The 15,625-nt window shown below is 39.9% G+C and overlaps 10 non-coding genes across 10 annotated transcripts; all 10 read right to left on the bottom strand.

Annotated features, from left to right (window-relative positions):
• Positions 1-382: 382 nt before the first annotated feature.
• On the bottom strand, positions 383-455 carry TRNAC-ACA (transfer RNA cysteine (anticodon ACA)). Its single transcript has one exon. It is a non-coding gene; the product is annotated as a tRNA-Cys (tRNA).
• Positions 456-1,532: 1,077 nt separating this feature from the next.
• TRNAR-ACG (transfer RNA arginine (anticodon ACG)) lies at positions 1,533-1,605 on the bottom strand. Its single transcript has one exon. It is a non-coding gene; the product is annotated as a tRNA-Arg (tRNA).
• Positions 1,606-3,830: 2,225 nt separating this feature from the next.
• TRNAR-ACG (transfer RNA arginine (anticodon ACG)) lies at positions 3,831-3,903 on the bottom strand. Its single transcript has one exon. It is a non-coding gene; the product is annotated as a tRNA-Arg (tRNA).
• Positions 3,904-5,554: 1,651 nt separating this feature from the next.
• TRNAR-ACG (transfer RNA arginine (anticodon ACG)) lies at positions 5,555-5,627 on the bottom strand. Its single transcript has one exon. It is a non-coding gene; the product is annotated as a tRNA-Arg (tRNA).
• Positions 5,628-7,278: 1,651 nt separating this feature from the next.
• On the bottom strand, positions 7,279-7,351 carry TRNAR-ACG (transfer RNA arginine (anticodon ACG)). Its single transcript has one exon. It is a non-coding gene; the product is annotated as a tRNA-Arg (tRNA).
• A 1,076-nt stretch (positions 7,352-8,427) lies between these two features.
• TRNAR-ACG (transfer RNA arginine (anticodon ACG)) lies at positions 8,428-8,500 on the bottom strand. Its single transcript has one exon. It is a non-coding gene; the product is annotated as a tRNA-Arg (tRNA).
• Positions 8,501-9,576: 1,076 nt separating this feature from the next.
• TRNAR-ACG (transfer RNA arginine (anticodon ACG)) lies at positions 9,577-9,649 on the bottom strand. Its single transcript has one exon. It is a non-coding gene; the product is annotated as a tRNA-Arg (tRNA).
• A 2,226-nt stretch (positions 9,650-11,875) lies between these two features.
• On the bottom strand, positions 11,876-11,948 carry TRNAR-ACG (transfer RNA arginine (anticodon ACG)). The gene has a single exon. It is a non-coding gene; the product is annotated as a tRNA-Arg (tRNA).
• A 2,227-nt stretch (positions 11,949-14,175) lies between these two features.
• TRNAR-ACG (transfer RNA arginine (anticodon ACG)) lies at positions 14,176-14,248 on the bottom strand. The gene has a single exon. It is a non-coding gene; the product is annotated as a tRNA-Arg (tRNA).
• A 1,077-nt stretch (positions 14,249-15,325) lies between these two features.
• TRNAR-ACG (transfer RNA arginine (anticodon ACG)) lies at positions 15,326-15,398 on the bottom strand. The gene has a single exon. It is a non-coding gene; the product is annotated as a tRNA-Arg (tRNA).
• Between the last annotated feature and the right edge of the window lie 227 nt (positions 15,399-15,625).

The following is a 15,625-nucleotide window of genomic DNA, read 5'->3' as shown; positions in this document are numbered from 1 at the left end:
TGCAGGGCTCCTTTCCCATAAATATCTCAATTTCAAGGTTCTTTGTGATTTCCAAAAGATCTTTCAAGTTTCTGATGAACATGCTCTGACAGAATCCAAATAATCTAATTTCTTGATGTCAGGAATTTCTGTCAAGTTACCTGTCTTTCAAGAGATTTTCTCACAACTGAAGTTTCAAAACATGTATAGATACTTTGGCAACTAGCATTATAGCGAAAAATTGCAAGCAAGTACAAAGATTCAGCATACTTTCTAAAATTCTGCTAACATTGAAAAGTTGTGACAGAGAAACAAAAGTAACATGCCGTGACCCGGATTCGTACCGGGGTTGCTGCGGCCACAACGCAGAGTACTAACCACTATACGATCACGGCAACTTTTCCGAGCCAGGTAGGAGTCGAACCAACAATCTTCTGATCTGTAGTCAGACGCGTTATCCATTGCGCCACTGGCCCAACTGTTGCTGTATTTGATGGACTCTTTCACCACAAATTGACAGCTGATCGAAGCCTTGCTACAGGGCTCTATGGTTATTTCAGCATATGTCACATTTTGGTAGCTGAACGAACAGTTGCTGCAGGGCTCCTTTCCCATAAATATCTCAATTTCAAGGTTCTTTGTGATTCCCAAAAGATCTTTTAAGTTTGTGATGAACATGCTCAGACAGAGTCCAAATAATCTAATTTCTTGATGTCAGGAATTTCTGTCAAGTTACCTGTCTTTCAAGAGATTTTCTCACAACTGAAGTTTCAAAACATGTATAGATACTTTGGCAACTAGCATTATAGCGAAAAATTGCAAGCAAGTACAAAGATTCAGCATACTTTCTAAAATTCTGCTAACATTGAAAAGTTGTGACAGAGAAACAAAACTAACATGCCGTGACCCGGATTCGAACCAGGGTTGCTGCGGCCACAACGCAGAGTACTAACCACCATACGATCACTGCAATTTTTCCAAACCAGGTAGGAGTCAAACCAACAATCTTCTGATCTGTAGTCAGACATGTTATCCATTGCGCCACTGGCACAGCTGTTGTTGTATTTGATGGACTCTTTCACCACAAATTGAGAGCTGATCGAAGCCTTGCTACAGGGCTCTATGGTTATTTCAGCATATGTCACATTTTGGTAGCTGAACCAACAGTTGCTGCAGGGCACCTTTCCCATAAATATCTCAATTTCAAGGTTCTTTGTGATTTCCAAAAGATCTTTCAAGTTTGTGATGAACATGCTCAGACAGAATCCAAATAATCTAATTTCTTGATGTCAGGAATTTCTGTCAAGTTACCCGTCTTTCAAGAGATTTTCTCACAACTGAGGTTTCAAAACATGTATAGATACTTTGGCAACTAGCATTATAGCGAAAAATTGCAAGCAAGTACAAAGATTCAGCATACTTTCTAAAATTCTGCTAACATTGAAAAGTTGTGACAGAGAAACAAAAGTAACATGCCGTGACCCGGATTCGTACCGGGGTTGCTGCGGCCACAACGCAGAGTACTAACCACTATACGATCACGGCAACTTTTCCGAGCCAGGTAGGAGTCGAACCTACAATCTTCTGATCCGTAGTCAGACGCGTTATCCATTGCGCCACTGGCCCAACTGTTGCCGTATTTGATGGACTCTTTCACCACAAATTGACAGCTGATCGAAGCCTTGCTACAGGGCTCTATGGTTATTTCAGCATATGTCATATTTTGGTAGCTGAACGAACAGTTGCTGCAGGGCTCCTTTCCCATAAATATCTCAATTTCAAGGTTCTTTGTGATTTCCAAAAGATCTTTTAAGTTTGTGATGAACATGCTCAGACAGTGTCCAAATAATCGAATTTCTTGATGTCAGGAATTTCTGTCAAGTTCCCTGTCTTTCAAGAGATTTTCTCACAACTGAAGTTTCAAAACATGTATAGATACTTTGGCAACTAGCATTATAGAGAAAAATTGCAAGCAAGTACAAAGATTCAGCATACTTTCTAAAATTCTGCTAACATTGAAAAGTTGTGACAGAGAAACAAAAGTAACATGCCGTGACCCGGATTGAACCTGGGTTGCTGCGGCCACAACGCAGAGTACTAACCACTATACGATCACTGCAATTTTTCCAAACCAGTTAGGAGTCAAAACTACAATCTTCTGATCCGTAGTCAGACACGTTATCCATTGCGCCACTGTCACAACTGTTGTTGTATTTGATGGACTCTTTCACCACAAATTGAGAGCTGATCGAAGCCTTGCTACAGGGCTCTATGGTTATTTCAGCATATGTCACATTTTGGTAGCTGAACGGACAGTTGCTGCAGGGCTCCTTTCCCATAAATATCTCAATTTCAAGGTTCTTTGTGATTTCCAAAAGATCTTTCAAATTTCTGATGAATATGCTCAGACAGAATCCAAATAATCTAATTTCTTGATGTCAGGAATTTCTGTCAAGTTACCTGTCTTTCAAGAGATTTTCTCACAACTGAAGTTTCAAAACATGTATAGATACTTTGGCAACTAGCATTATAGCGAAAAATTGCAAGCAAGTACAAAGATTCAGCATACTTTCTAAAATTCTGCTAACATTGAAAAGTTGTGACAGAGAAACAAAACTAACATGCCGTGACCTGGTTTCAAACCAAGGTTGCTGCTGCCACAACGCAGAATACTAACCACTATACGATCACGGCAATTTTTCCAAACCAGTTAGGAGTCAAAACTACAATCTTCTGATCCGTAGTCAGACACGTTATCCATTGCGCCACTGGCACAACTGTTGTTGTATTTGATGGACTCTTTCACCACAAATTGAGAGCTGATCGAAGCCTTGCTACAGGGCTCTATGGTTATTTCAGCATATGTCACATTTTGGTAGCTGAACGAACAGTTGCTGCAGGGCTCCTTTCCCATAAATATCTCAATTTCAAGGTTCTTTGTGATTTCCAAAAGATCTTTTAAGTTTGTGATGAACATGCTCAGACAGTGTCCAAATAATCTAATTTCTTGATGTCAGGAATTTCTGTCAAGTTCCCTGTCTTTCAAGAGATTTTCTCACAACTGAAGTTTCAAAACATGTATAGATACTTTGGCAACTAGCATTATAGAGAAAAATTGCAAGCAAGTACAAAGATTCAGCATACTTTCTAAAATTCTGCTAACATTGAAAAGTTGTGACAGAGAAACAAAAGTAACATGCCGTGACCCGGATTGAACCTGGGTTGCTGCGGCCACAACGCAGAGTACTAACCACTATACGATCACTGCAATTTTTCCAAACAAGTTAGGAGTCAAAACTACAATCTTCTGATCCGTAGTCAGACACGTTATCCATTGCGCCACTGGCACAACTGTTGTTGTATTTGATGGACTCTTTCACCACAAATTGAGAGCTGATCGAAGCCTTGCTACAGGGCTCTATGGTTATTTCAGCATATGTCACATTTTGGTAGCTGAACCAACAGTTGCTGCAGGGCTCCTTTCCCATAAATATCTCAATTTCAAGGTTCTTTGTGATTTCCAAAAGATCTTTCAAGTTTCTGATGAACATGCTCAGACAGAATCCAAATAATCTAATTTCTTGATGTCAGGAATTTCTGTCAAGTTACCTGTCTTTCAAGAGATTTTCTCACAACTGAAGTTTCAAAACATGTATAGATACTTTGGCAACTAGCATTATAGCGAAAAATTGCAAGCAAGTACAAAGATTCAGCATACTTTCTAAAATTCTGCTAACATTGAAAAGTTGTGACAGAGAAACAAAAGAAACATGCCGTGACCCGGATTCGTACCGGGGTTGCTGCGGCCACAACGCAGAGTACTAACCACTATACGATCACGGCAACTTTTCCGAGCCAGGTAGGAGTCGAACCTACAATCTTCTGATCCGTAGTCAGACGCGTTATCCATTGCGCCACTGGCCCAACTGTTGCTGTATTTGATGGACTCTTTCACCACAAATTGACAGCTGATCGAAGCCTTGCTACAGGGCTCTATGGTTATTTCAGCATATGTCACATTTTGGTAGCTGAACGAACAGTTGCTGCAGGGCTCCTTTCCCATAAATATCTCAATTTCAAGGTTCTTTGTGATTTCCAAAAGATCTTTTAAGTTTGTGATGAACATGCTCAGACAGAGTCCAAATAATCTAATTTCTTGATGTCAGGAATTTCTGTCAAGTTACCTGTCTTTCAAGAGATTTTCTCACAACTGAAGTTTCAAAACATGTATAGATACTTTGGCAACTAGCATTATAGCGAAAAATTGCAAGCAAGTACAAAGATTCAGCATACTTTCTAAAATTCTGCTAACATTGAAAAGTTGTGACAGAGAAACAAAAGTAACATGCCGTGACCCGGATTGAACCTGGGTTGCTGCGGCCACAACGCAGAGTACTAACCACTATACGATCACTGCAATTTTTCCAAACCAGTTAGGAGTCAAAACTACAATCTTCTGATCCGTAGTCAGACACGTTATCCATTGCGCCACTGGCACAACTGTTGTTGTATTTGATGGACTCTTTCACCACAAATTGAGAGCTGATCGAAGCCTTGCTACAGGGCTCTATGGTTATTTCAGCATATGTCACATTTTGGTAGCTGAACCAACAGTTGCTGCAGGGCTCCTTTCCCATAAATATCTCAATTTCAAGGTTCTTTGTGATTTCCAAAAGATCTTTCAAGTTTCTGATGAACATGCTCTGACAGAATCCAAATAATCTAATTTCTTGATGTCAGGAATTTCTGTCAAGTTACCTGTCTTTCAAGAGATTTTCTCACAACTGAAGTTTCAAAACATGTATAGATACTTTGGCAACTAGCATTATAGCGAAAAATTGCAAGCAAGTACAAAGATTCAGCATACTTTCTAAAATTCTGCTAACATTGAAAAGTTGTGACAGAGAAACAAAACTAACATGCCGTGACCTGGTTTCAAACCAAGGTTGCTGCTGCCACAACGCAGAATACTAACCACTATACGATCACGGCAATTTTTCCAAACCAGTTAGGAGTCAAAACTACAATCTTCTGATCCGTAGTCAGACACGTTATCCATTGCGCCACTGGCACAACTGTTGTTGTATTTGATGGACTCTTTCACCACAAATTGAGAGCTGATCGAAGCCTTGCTACAGGGCTCTATGGTTATTTCAGCATATGTCACATTTTGGTAGCTGAACGAACAGTTGCTGCAGGGCTCCTTTCCCATAAATATCTCAATTTCAAGGTTCTTTGTGATTTCCAAAAGATCTTTTAAGTTTGTGATGAACATGCTCAGACAGTGTCCAAATAATCTAATTTCTTGATGTCAGGAATTTCTGTCAAGTTCCCTGTCTTTCAAGAGATTTTCTCACAACTGAAGTTTCAAAACATGTATAGATACTTTGGCAACTAGCATTATAGCGAAAAATTGCAAGCAAGTACAAAGATTCAGCATACTTTCTAAAATTCTGCTAACATTGAAAAGTTGTGACAGAGAAACAAAAGAAACATGCCGTGACCCGGATTCGTACCGGGGTTGCTGCGGCCACAACGCAGAGTACTAACCACTATACGATCACGGCAACTTTTCCGAGCCAGGTAGGAGTCGAACCTACAATCTTCTGATCCGTAGTCAGACGCGTTATCCATTGCGCCACTGGCCCAACTGTTGCTGTATTTGATGGACTCTTTCACCACAAATTGACAGCTGATCGAAGCCTTGCTACAGGGCTCTATGGTTATTTCAGCATATGTCACATTTTGGTAGCTGAACGAACAGTTGCTGCAGGGCTCCTTTCCCATAAATATCTCAATTTCAAGGTTCTTTGTGATTTCCAAAAGATCTTTTAAGTTTGTGATGAACATGCTCAGACAGAGTCCAAATAATCTAATTTCTTGATGTCAGGAATTTCTGTCAAGTTACCTGTCTTTCAAGAGATTTTCTCACAACTGAAGTTTCAAAACATGTATAGATACTTTGGCAACTAGCATTATAGCGAAAAATTGCAAGCAAGTACAAAGATTCAGCATACTTTCTAAAATTCTGCTAACATTGAAAAGTTGTGACAGAGAAACAAAAGTAACATGCCGTGACCCGGATTGAACCTGGGTTGCTGCGGCCACAACGCAGAGTACTAACCACTATACGATCACTGCAATTTTTCCAAACCAGTTAGGAGTCAAAACTACAATCTTCTGATCCGTAGTCAGACACGTTATCCATTGCGCCACTGGCACAACTGTTGTTGTATTTGATGGACTCTTTCACCACAAATTGAGAGCTGATCGAAGCCTTGCTACAGGGCTCTATGGTTATTTCAGCATATGTCACATTTTGGTAGCTGAACGAACAGTTGCTGCAGGGCTCCTTTCCCATAAATATCTCAATTTCAAGGTTCTTTGTGATTTCCAAAAGATCTTTCAAGTTTCTGATGAACATGCTCTGACAGAATCCAAATAATCTAATTTCTTGATGTCAGGAATTTCTGTCAAGTTACCCGTCTTTCAAGAGATTTTCTCACAACTGAAGTTTCAAAACATGTATAGATACTTTGGCAACTAGCATTATAGCGAAAAATTGCAAGCAAGTACAAAGATTCAGCATACTTTCTAAAATTCTGCTAACATTGAAAAGTTGTGACAGAGAAACAAAACTAACATGCCGTGACCCGGATTCGAACCAGGGTTGCTGCGGCCACAACGCAGAGTACTAACCACTATACGATCACTGCAATTTTTCCAAACCAGGTAGGAGTCAAACCAACAATCTTCTGATCTGTAGTCAGACATGTTATCCATTGCGCCACTGGCACAGCTGTTGTTGTATTTGATGGACTCTTTCACCACAAATTGAGAGCTGATCGAAGCCTTGCTACAGGGCTCTATGGTTATTTCAGCATATGTCACATTTTGGTAGCTGAACCAACAGTTGCTGCAGGGCACCTTTCCCATAAATATCTCAATTTCAAGGTTCTTTGTGATTTCCAAAAGATCTTTCAAGTTTGTGATGAACATGCTCAGACAGAATCCAAATAATCTAATTTCTTGATGTCAGGAATTTCTGTCAAGTTACCCGTCTTTCAAGAGATTTTCTCACAACTGAGGTTTCAAAACATGTATAGATACTTTGGCAACTAGCATTATAGCGAAAAATTGCAAGCAAGTACAAAGATTCAGCATACTTTCTAAAATTCTGCTAACATTGAAAAGTTGTGACAGAGAAACAAAAGTAACATGCCGTGACCCGGATTCGTACCGGGGTTGCTGCGGCCACAACGCAGAGTACTAACCACTATACGATCACGGCAACTTTTCCGAGCCAGGTAGGAGTCGAACCTACAATCTTCTGATCCGTAGTCAGACGCGTTATCCATTGCGCCACTGGCCCAACTGTTGCCGTATTTGATGGACTCTTTCACCACAAATTGACAGCTGATCGAAGCCTTGCTACAGGGCTCTATGGTTATTTCAGCATATGTCACATTTTGGTAGCTGAACGAACAGTTGCTGCAGGGCTCCTTTCCCATAAATATCTCAATTTCAAGGTTCTTTGTGATTTCCAAAAGATCTTTTAAGTTTGTGATGAACATGCTCAGACAGTGTCCAAATAATCTAATTTCTTGATGTCAGGAATTTCTGTCAAGTTCCCTGTCTTTCAAGAGATTTTCTCACAACTGAAGTTTCAAAACATGTATAGATACTTTGGCAACTAGCATTATAGAGAAAAATTGCAAGCAAGTACAAAGATTCAGCATACTTTCTAAAATTCTGCTAACATTGAAAAGTTGTGACAGAGAAACAAAAGTAACATGCCGTGACCCAGATTGAACCTGGGTTGCTGCGGCCACAACGCAGAGTACTAACCACTATACGATCACTGCAATTTTTCCAAACCAGTTAGGAGTCAAACCAACAATCTTCTGATCTGTAGTCAGACATGTTATCCATTGCGCCACTGGCACAGCTGTTGTTGTATTTGATGGACTCTTTCACCACAAATTGAGAGCTGATCGAAGCCTTGCTACAGGGCTCTATGGTTATTTCAGCATATGTCACATTTTGGTAGCTGAACCAACAGTTGCTGCAGGGCACCTTTCCCATAAATATCTCAATTTCAAGGTTCTTTGTGATTTCCAAAAGATCTTTCAAGTTTGTGATGAACATGCTCAGACAGAATCCAAATAATCTAATTTCTTGATGTCAGGAATTTCTGTCAAGTTACCCGTCTTTCAAGAGATTTTCTCACAACTGAGGTTTCAAAACATGTATAGATACTTTGGCAACTAGCATTATAGCGAAAAATTGCAAGCAAGTACAAAGATTCAGCATACTTTCTAAAATTCTGCTAACATTGAAAAGTTGTGACAGAGAAACAAAAGTAACATGCCGTGACCCGGATTCGTACCGGGGTTGCTGCGGCCACAACGCAGAGTACTAACCACTATACGATCACGGCAACTTTTCCGAGCCAGGTAGGAGTCGAACCTACAATCTTCTGATCCGTAGTCAGACGCGTTATCCATTGCGCCACTGGCCCAACTGTTGCCGTATTTGATGGACTCTTTCACCACAAATTGACAGCTGATCGAAGCCTTGCTACAGGGCTCTATGGTTATTTCAGCATATGTCACATTTTGGTAGCTGAACGAACAGTTGCTGCAGGGCTCCTTTCCCATAAATATCTCAATTTCAAGGTTCTTTGTGATTTCCAAAAGATCTTTTAAGTTTGTGATGAACATGCTCAGACAGTGTCCAAATAATCTAATTTCTTGATGTCAGGAATTTCTGTCAAGTTCCCTGTCTTTCAAGAGATTTTCTCACAACTGAAGTTTCAAAACATGTATAGATACTTTGGCAACTAGCATTATAGAGAAAAATTGCAAGCAAGTACAAAGATTCAGCATACTTTCTAAAATTCTGCTAACATTGAAAAGTTGTGACAGAGAAACAAAAGTAACATGCCGTGACCCGGATTGAACCTGGGTTGCTGCGGCCACAACGCAGAGTACTAACCACTATACGATCACTGCAATTTTTCCAAACCAGTTAGGAGTCAAAACTACAATCTTCTGATCCGTAGTCAGACACGTTATCCATTGCGCCACTGTCACAACTGTTGTTGTATTTGATGGACTCTTTCACCACAAATTGAGAGCTGATCGAAGCCTTGCTACAGGGCTCTATGGTTATTTCAGCATATGTCACATTTTGGTAGCTGAACGGACAGTTGCTGCAGGGCTCCTTTCCCATAAATATCTCAATTTCAAGGTTCTTTGTGATTTCCAAAAGATCTTTCAAATTTCTGATGAACATGCTCAGACAGAATCCAAATAATCTAATTTCTTGATGTCAGGAATTTCTGTCAAGTTACCTGTCTTTCAAGAGATTTTCTCACAACTGAAGTTTCAAAACATGTATAGATACTTTGGCAACTAGCATTATAGCGAAAAATTGCAAGCAAGTACAAAGATTCAGCATACTTTCTAAAATTCTGCTAACATTGAAAAGTTGTGACAGAGAAACAAAACTAACAAGCCGTGACCTGGTTTCAAACCAAGGTTGCTGCTGCCACAACGCAGAATACTAACCACTATACGATCATGGCAACTTTTCCGAGCCAGGTAGGAGTCGAACCTACAATCTTCTGATCCGTAGTCAGATGCGTTATCCATTGCGCCACTGGCCCAACTGTTGCTGTATTTGATGGACTCTTTCACCACAAATTGAGAGCTGATCGAAGCCTTGCTACAGGGCTCTATGGTTATTTCAGCATATGTCACATTTTGGTAGCTGAACCAACAGTTGCTGCAGGGCTCCTTTCCCATAAATATCTCAATTTCAAGGTTCTTTGTGATTTCCAAAAGATCTTTTAAGTTTGTGATGAACATGCTCAGACAGAGTCATAATAATCTAATTTCTTGATGTCAGGAATTTCTGTCAAGTTCCCTGTCTTTCAAGAGATTTTCTCACAACTGAAGTTTCAAAACATGTATAGATACTTTGGCAACTAGCATTATAGAGAAAAATTGCAAGCAAGTACAAAGATTCAGCATACTTTCTAAAATTCTGCTAACATTGAAAAGTTGTGACAGAGAAACAAAAGTAACATGCCGTGACCCGGATTGAACCGGGGTTGCTGCGGCCACAATGCAGAGTACTATCCACTATACGATCACTGCAATTTTTCCAAACCAGGTAGGAGTCGAAACTACAATCTTCTGATCCGTAGTCAGACACGTTATCCATTGCGCCACTGGCACAACTGTTGTTGTATTTGATGGACTCTTTCACCACAAATTGAGAGCTGATCGAAGCCTTGCTACAGGGCTCTATGGTTATTTCAGCATATGTCACATTTTGGTAGCTGAACCAACAATTGCTGCAGGGCTCCTTTCCCATAAATATCTCAATTTCAAGGTTCTTTGTGATTTCCAAAAGATCTTTCAAGTTTGTGATGAACATGCTCAGACAGAATCCAAATAATCTAATTTCTTGATGTCAGGAATTTCTGTCAAGTTCCCTGTCTTTCAAGAGATTTTCTCACAACTGAAGTTTCAAAACATGTATAGATACTTTGGCAACTAACATTATAGAGAAAAATTGCAAGCAAGTACAAAGATTCAGCATACTTTCTAAAATTCTGCTAACATTGAAAAGTTGTGACAGAGAACCAAAAGTAACATGCTGTGACCTGGATTCGAACCGTGGTTGCTGCTGTCACAATGGAGAGTACTAACCACCATACGATCACTGCAATTTTTCAAAACCAGTTAGGAGTCAAACCTATAATCTTCTGATCCGTAGTCAGACACGTTATCCATTGCGCCACTGGCACAACTGTTGTTGTATTTGATGGACTCTTTCACCACAAATTGAGAGCTGATCGAAGCCTTGCTACAGGGCTCTATGGTTATTTCAGCATATGTCACATTTTGGTAGCTGAACCAACAGTTGCTGCAGGGCTCCTTTCCCATAAATATCTCAATTTCAAGGTTCTTTGTGATTTCCAAAAGATCTTTCAAGTTTGTGATGAACATGCTCAGACAGAATTCAAATAATCTAATTTCTTGATGTCAGGAATTTCTGTCAAGTTCCCAGTCTTTCAAGAGATTTTCTCACAACTTAAGTTTTAAAACATGTATAGATACTTTGGCAACTAGTATTATAGAGAAAAATTGCAAGCAAGTACAAAGATTCAGCATACTTTCTAAAATTCTGCTAACATTAAAAAGTTGTGACAGAGAAACAAAACTAACATGCCGTGACCCGGATTCGAACCGGGGTTGCTGCGGCCACAACGCAGAGTACTAACCACCAAACGATCACTGCAATTTTTCCAAACCAGGTAGGAGTCGCACCTAAAATCTTCTGATCTGTAGTCAGATGCGTTATCCATTGCGCCACTGGCACAACTGTTTTTGTATTTGATGGACTCTTTCACCACAAATTGAGAGCTGATCGAAGCCTTGCTACAGGGCTCTATGGTTATTTCAGCATATGTCACATTTTGGTAGCTGAACGAACAGTTGCTGCAGGGCTCCTTTCCCATAAATATCTCAATTTCAAGGTTCTTTGTGATTTCCAAAAGATCTTTAAAGTTTGTGATAAACATGCTCAGACAGAGTCCAAATAATCTAATTTCTTGATGTCAGGAATTTCTGTCAAGTTCCCTGTCTTTCAAGAGATTTTCTCACAACTGAAGTTTCAAAACATGTATAGATACTTTGGCAACTAGCATTATAGCGAAAAATTGCAAGCAAGTACAAAGATTCAGCATACTTTCTAAAATTCTGCTAACATTGAAAAGTTGTGACAGAGAAACAAAACTAACATGCCGTGATCTGGTTTCAAACCAAGGTTGCTGCTGCCACAACGCAGAATACTAACCACTATACGATCACGGCAACTTTTCCGAGCCAGGTAGGAGTCGAACCTACAATCTTCTGATCCGTAGTCAGACGCGTTATCCATTGCGCCACTGGCCCAACTGTTGCTGTGTTTGATGGACTCTTTCACCACAAATTGAGAGCTGATCGAAGCCTTGCTACAGGGCTCTATGGTTATTTCAGCATATGTCACATTTTGGTAGCTGAACCAACAGTTGCTGCAGGGCTCCTTTCCCATAAATATCTCAATTTCAAGGTTCTTTGTGATTTCCAAAAGATCTTTCAAGTTTGTGATGAACATGCTCAGACAGAATTCAAATAATCTAATTTCCCTATGTCAGGAATTTCTGTCAAGTTCCCAGTGTTTCAAGAGATTTTCTCACAACTTAAGTTTTAAAACATGTATAGATACTTTGGCAACTAGTATTATAGAGAAAAATTGCAAGCAAGTACAAAGATTCAGCATACTTTCTAAAATTCTGCTAACATTAAAAAGTTGTGACAGAGAAACAAAACTAACATGCCGTGACCCGGATTCAAACCGGGGTTGCTGCGGCCACAACGCAGAGTACTAACCACCAAACGATCACTGCAATTTTTCCAAACCAGGTAGGAGTCGCACCTACAATCTTCTGATCTGTAGTCAGACGCGTTATCCATTGCGCCACTGGCACAACTGTTTTTGTATTTGATGGACTCTTTCACCACAAATTGAGAGCTGATCGAAGCCTTGCTACAGGGCTCTATGGTTATTTCAGCATATGTCACATTTTGGTAGCTGAACGAACAGTTGCTGCAGGGCTCCTTTCCCATAAATATCTCAATTTCAAGGTTCTTTGTGATTTCCAAAAGATCTTTAAAGTTTGTGATAAACATGCTCAGACAGAGTCCAAATAATCTAATTTCTTGATGTCAGGAATTTCTGTCAAGTTCCCTGTCTTTCAAGAGATTTTCTCACAACTGAAGTTTCAAAACATGTATAGATACTTTGGCAACTAACATTATAGAGAAAAATTGCAAGCAAGTACAAAGATTCAGCATACTTTCTAAAATTCTGCTAACATTGAAAAGTTGTGACAGAGAACCAAAAGTAACATGCTGTGACCTGGATTCGAACCGTGGTTGCTGCTGTCACAATGGAGAGTACTAACCACCATACGATCACTGCAATTTTTCAAAACCAGTTAGGAGTCAAACCTATAATCTTCTGATCCGTAGTCAGACACGTTATCCATTGCGCCACTGGCACAACTGTTGTTGTATTTGATGGACTCTTTCACCACAAATTGAGAGCTGATCGAAGCCTTGCTACAGGGCTCTATGGTTATTTCAGCATATGTCACATTTTGGTAGCTGAACCAACAGTTGCTGCAGGGCTCCTTTCCCATAAATATCTCAATTTCAAGGTTCTTTGTGATTTCCAAAAGATCTTTCAAGTTTGTGATGAACATGCTCAGACAGAATTCAAATAATCTAATTTCTTGATGTCAGGAATTTCTGTCAAGTTCCCAGTCTTTCAAGAGATTTTCTCACAACTTAAGTTTTAAAACATGTATAGATACTTTGGCAACTAGTATTATAGAGAAAAATTGCAAGCAAGTACAAAGATTCAGCATACTTTCTAAAATTCTGCTAACATTAAAAAGTTGTGACAGAGAAACAAAACTAACATGCCGTGACCCGGATTCGAACCGGGGTTGCTGCGGCCACAACGCAGAGTACTAACCACCAAACGATCACTGCAATTTTTCCAAACCAGGTAGGAGTCGCACCTAAAATCTTCTGATCTGTAGTCAGATGCGTTATCCATTGCGCCACTGGCACAACTGTTTTTGTATTTGATGGACTCTTTCACCACAAATTGAGAGCTGATCGAAGCCTTGCTACAGGGCTCTATGGTTATTTCAGCATATGTCACATTTTGGTAGCTGAACGAACAGTTGCTGCAGGGCTCCTTTCCCATAAATATCTCAATTTCAAGGTTCTTTGTGATTTCCAAAAGATCTTTAAAGTTTGTGATAAACATGCTCAGACAGAGTCCAAATAATCTAATTTCTTGATGTCAGGAATTTCTGTCAAGTTCCCTGTCTTTCAAGAGATTTTCTCACAACTGAAGTTTCAAAACATGTATAGATACTTTGGCAACTAGCATTATAGCGAAAAATTGCAAGCAAGTACAAAGATTCAGCATACTTTCTAAAATTCTGCTAACATTGAAAAGTTGTGACAGAGAAACAAAACTAACATGCCGTGATCTGGTTTCAAACCAAGGTTGCTGCTGCCACAACGCAGAATACTAACCACTATACGATCACGGCAACTTTTCCGAGCCAGGTAGGAGTCGAACCTACAATCTTCTGATCCGTAGTCAGACGCGTTATCCATTGCGCCACTGGCCCAACTGTTGCTGTGTTTGATGGACTCTTTCACCACAAATTGAGAGCTGATCGAAGCCTTGCTACAGGGCTCTATGGTTATTTCAGCATATGTCACATTTTGGTAGCTGAACCAACAGTTGCTGCAGGGCTCCTTTCCCATAAATATCTCAATTTCAAGGTTCTTTGTGATTTCCAAAAGATCTTTCAAGTTTGTGATGAACATGCTCAGACAGAATTCAAATAATCTAATTTCCCTATGTCAGGAATTTCTGTCAAGTTCCCAGTGTTTCAAGAGATTTTCTCACAACTTAAGTTTTAAAACATGTATAGATACTTTGGCAACTAGTATTATAGAGAAAAATTGCAAGCAAGTACAAAGATTCAGCATACTTTCTAAAATTCTGCTAACATTAAAAAGTTGTGACAGAGAAACAAAACTAACATGCCGTGACCCGGATTCAAACCGGGGTTGCTGCGGCCACAACGCAGAGTACTAACCACCAAACGATCACTGCAATTTTTCCAAACCAGGTAGGAGTCGCACCTACAATCTTCTGATCTGTAGTCAGACGCGTTATCCATTGCGCCACTGGCACAACTGTTTTTGTATTTGATGGACTCTTTCACCACAAATTGAGAGCTGATCGAAGCCTTGCTACAGGGCTCTATGGTTATTTCAGCATATGTCACATTTTGGTAGCTGAACGAACAGTTGCTGCAGGGCTCCTTTCCCATAAATATCTCAATTTCAAGGTTCTTTGTGATTTCCAAAAGATCTTTAAAGTTTGTGATAAACATGCTCAGACAGAGTCCAAATAATCTAATTTCTTGATGTCAGGAATTTCTGTCAAGTTCCCTGTCTTTCAAGAGATTTTCTCACAACTGAAGTTTCAAAACATGTATAGATACTTTGGCAACTAGCATTATAGCGAAAAATTGCAAGCAAGTACAAAGATTCAGCATACTTTCTAAAATTCTGCTAACATTGAAAAGTTGTGACAGAGAAACAAAACTAACATGCCGTGACCTGGTTTCAAACCAAGGTTGCTGCTGCCACAACGCAGAATACTAACCACTATACGATCACGGCAACTTTTCCGAGCCAGGTAGGAGTCGAACCTACAATCTTCTGATCCGTAGTCAGACGCGTTATCCATTGCGCCACTGGCCCAACTGTTGCTGTATTTGATGGACTCTTTCACCACAAATTGAGAGCTGATCGAAGCCTTGCTACAGGGCTCTATGGTTATTTCAGCATATGTCACATTTTGGTAGCTGAACCAACAGTTGCTGCAGGGCTCCTTTCCCATAAATATCTCAATTTCAAGGTTCTTTGTGATTTCCAAAAGATCTTTTAAGTTTGTGATGAACATGCTCAGACAGAGTCATAATAATCTA

The sequence above is a fragment of the Mixophyes fleayi genome, chromosome 4 (genome assembly GCF_038048845.1).
Source record: "Mixophyes fleayi isolate aMixFle1 chromosome 4, aMixFle1.hap1, whole genome shotgun sequence".
NCBI lineage: Eukaryota > Metazoa > Chordata > Amphibia > Anura > Limnodynastidae > Mixophyes > Mixophyes fleayi.
Note: the sequence above shows the minus strand (reverse complement) of the source record. Positions and strands in the feature narration are given on the sequence as shown.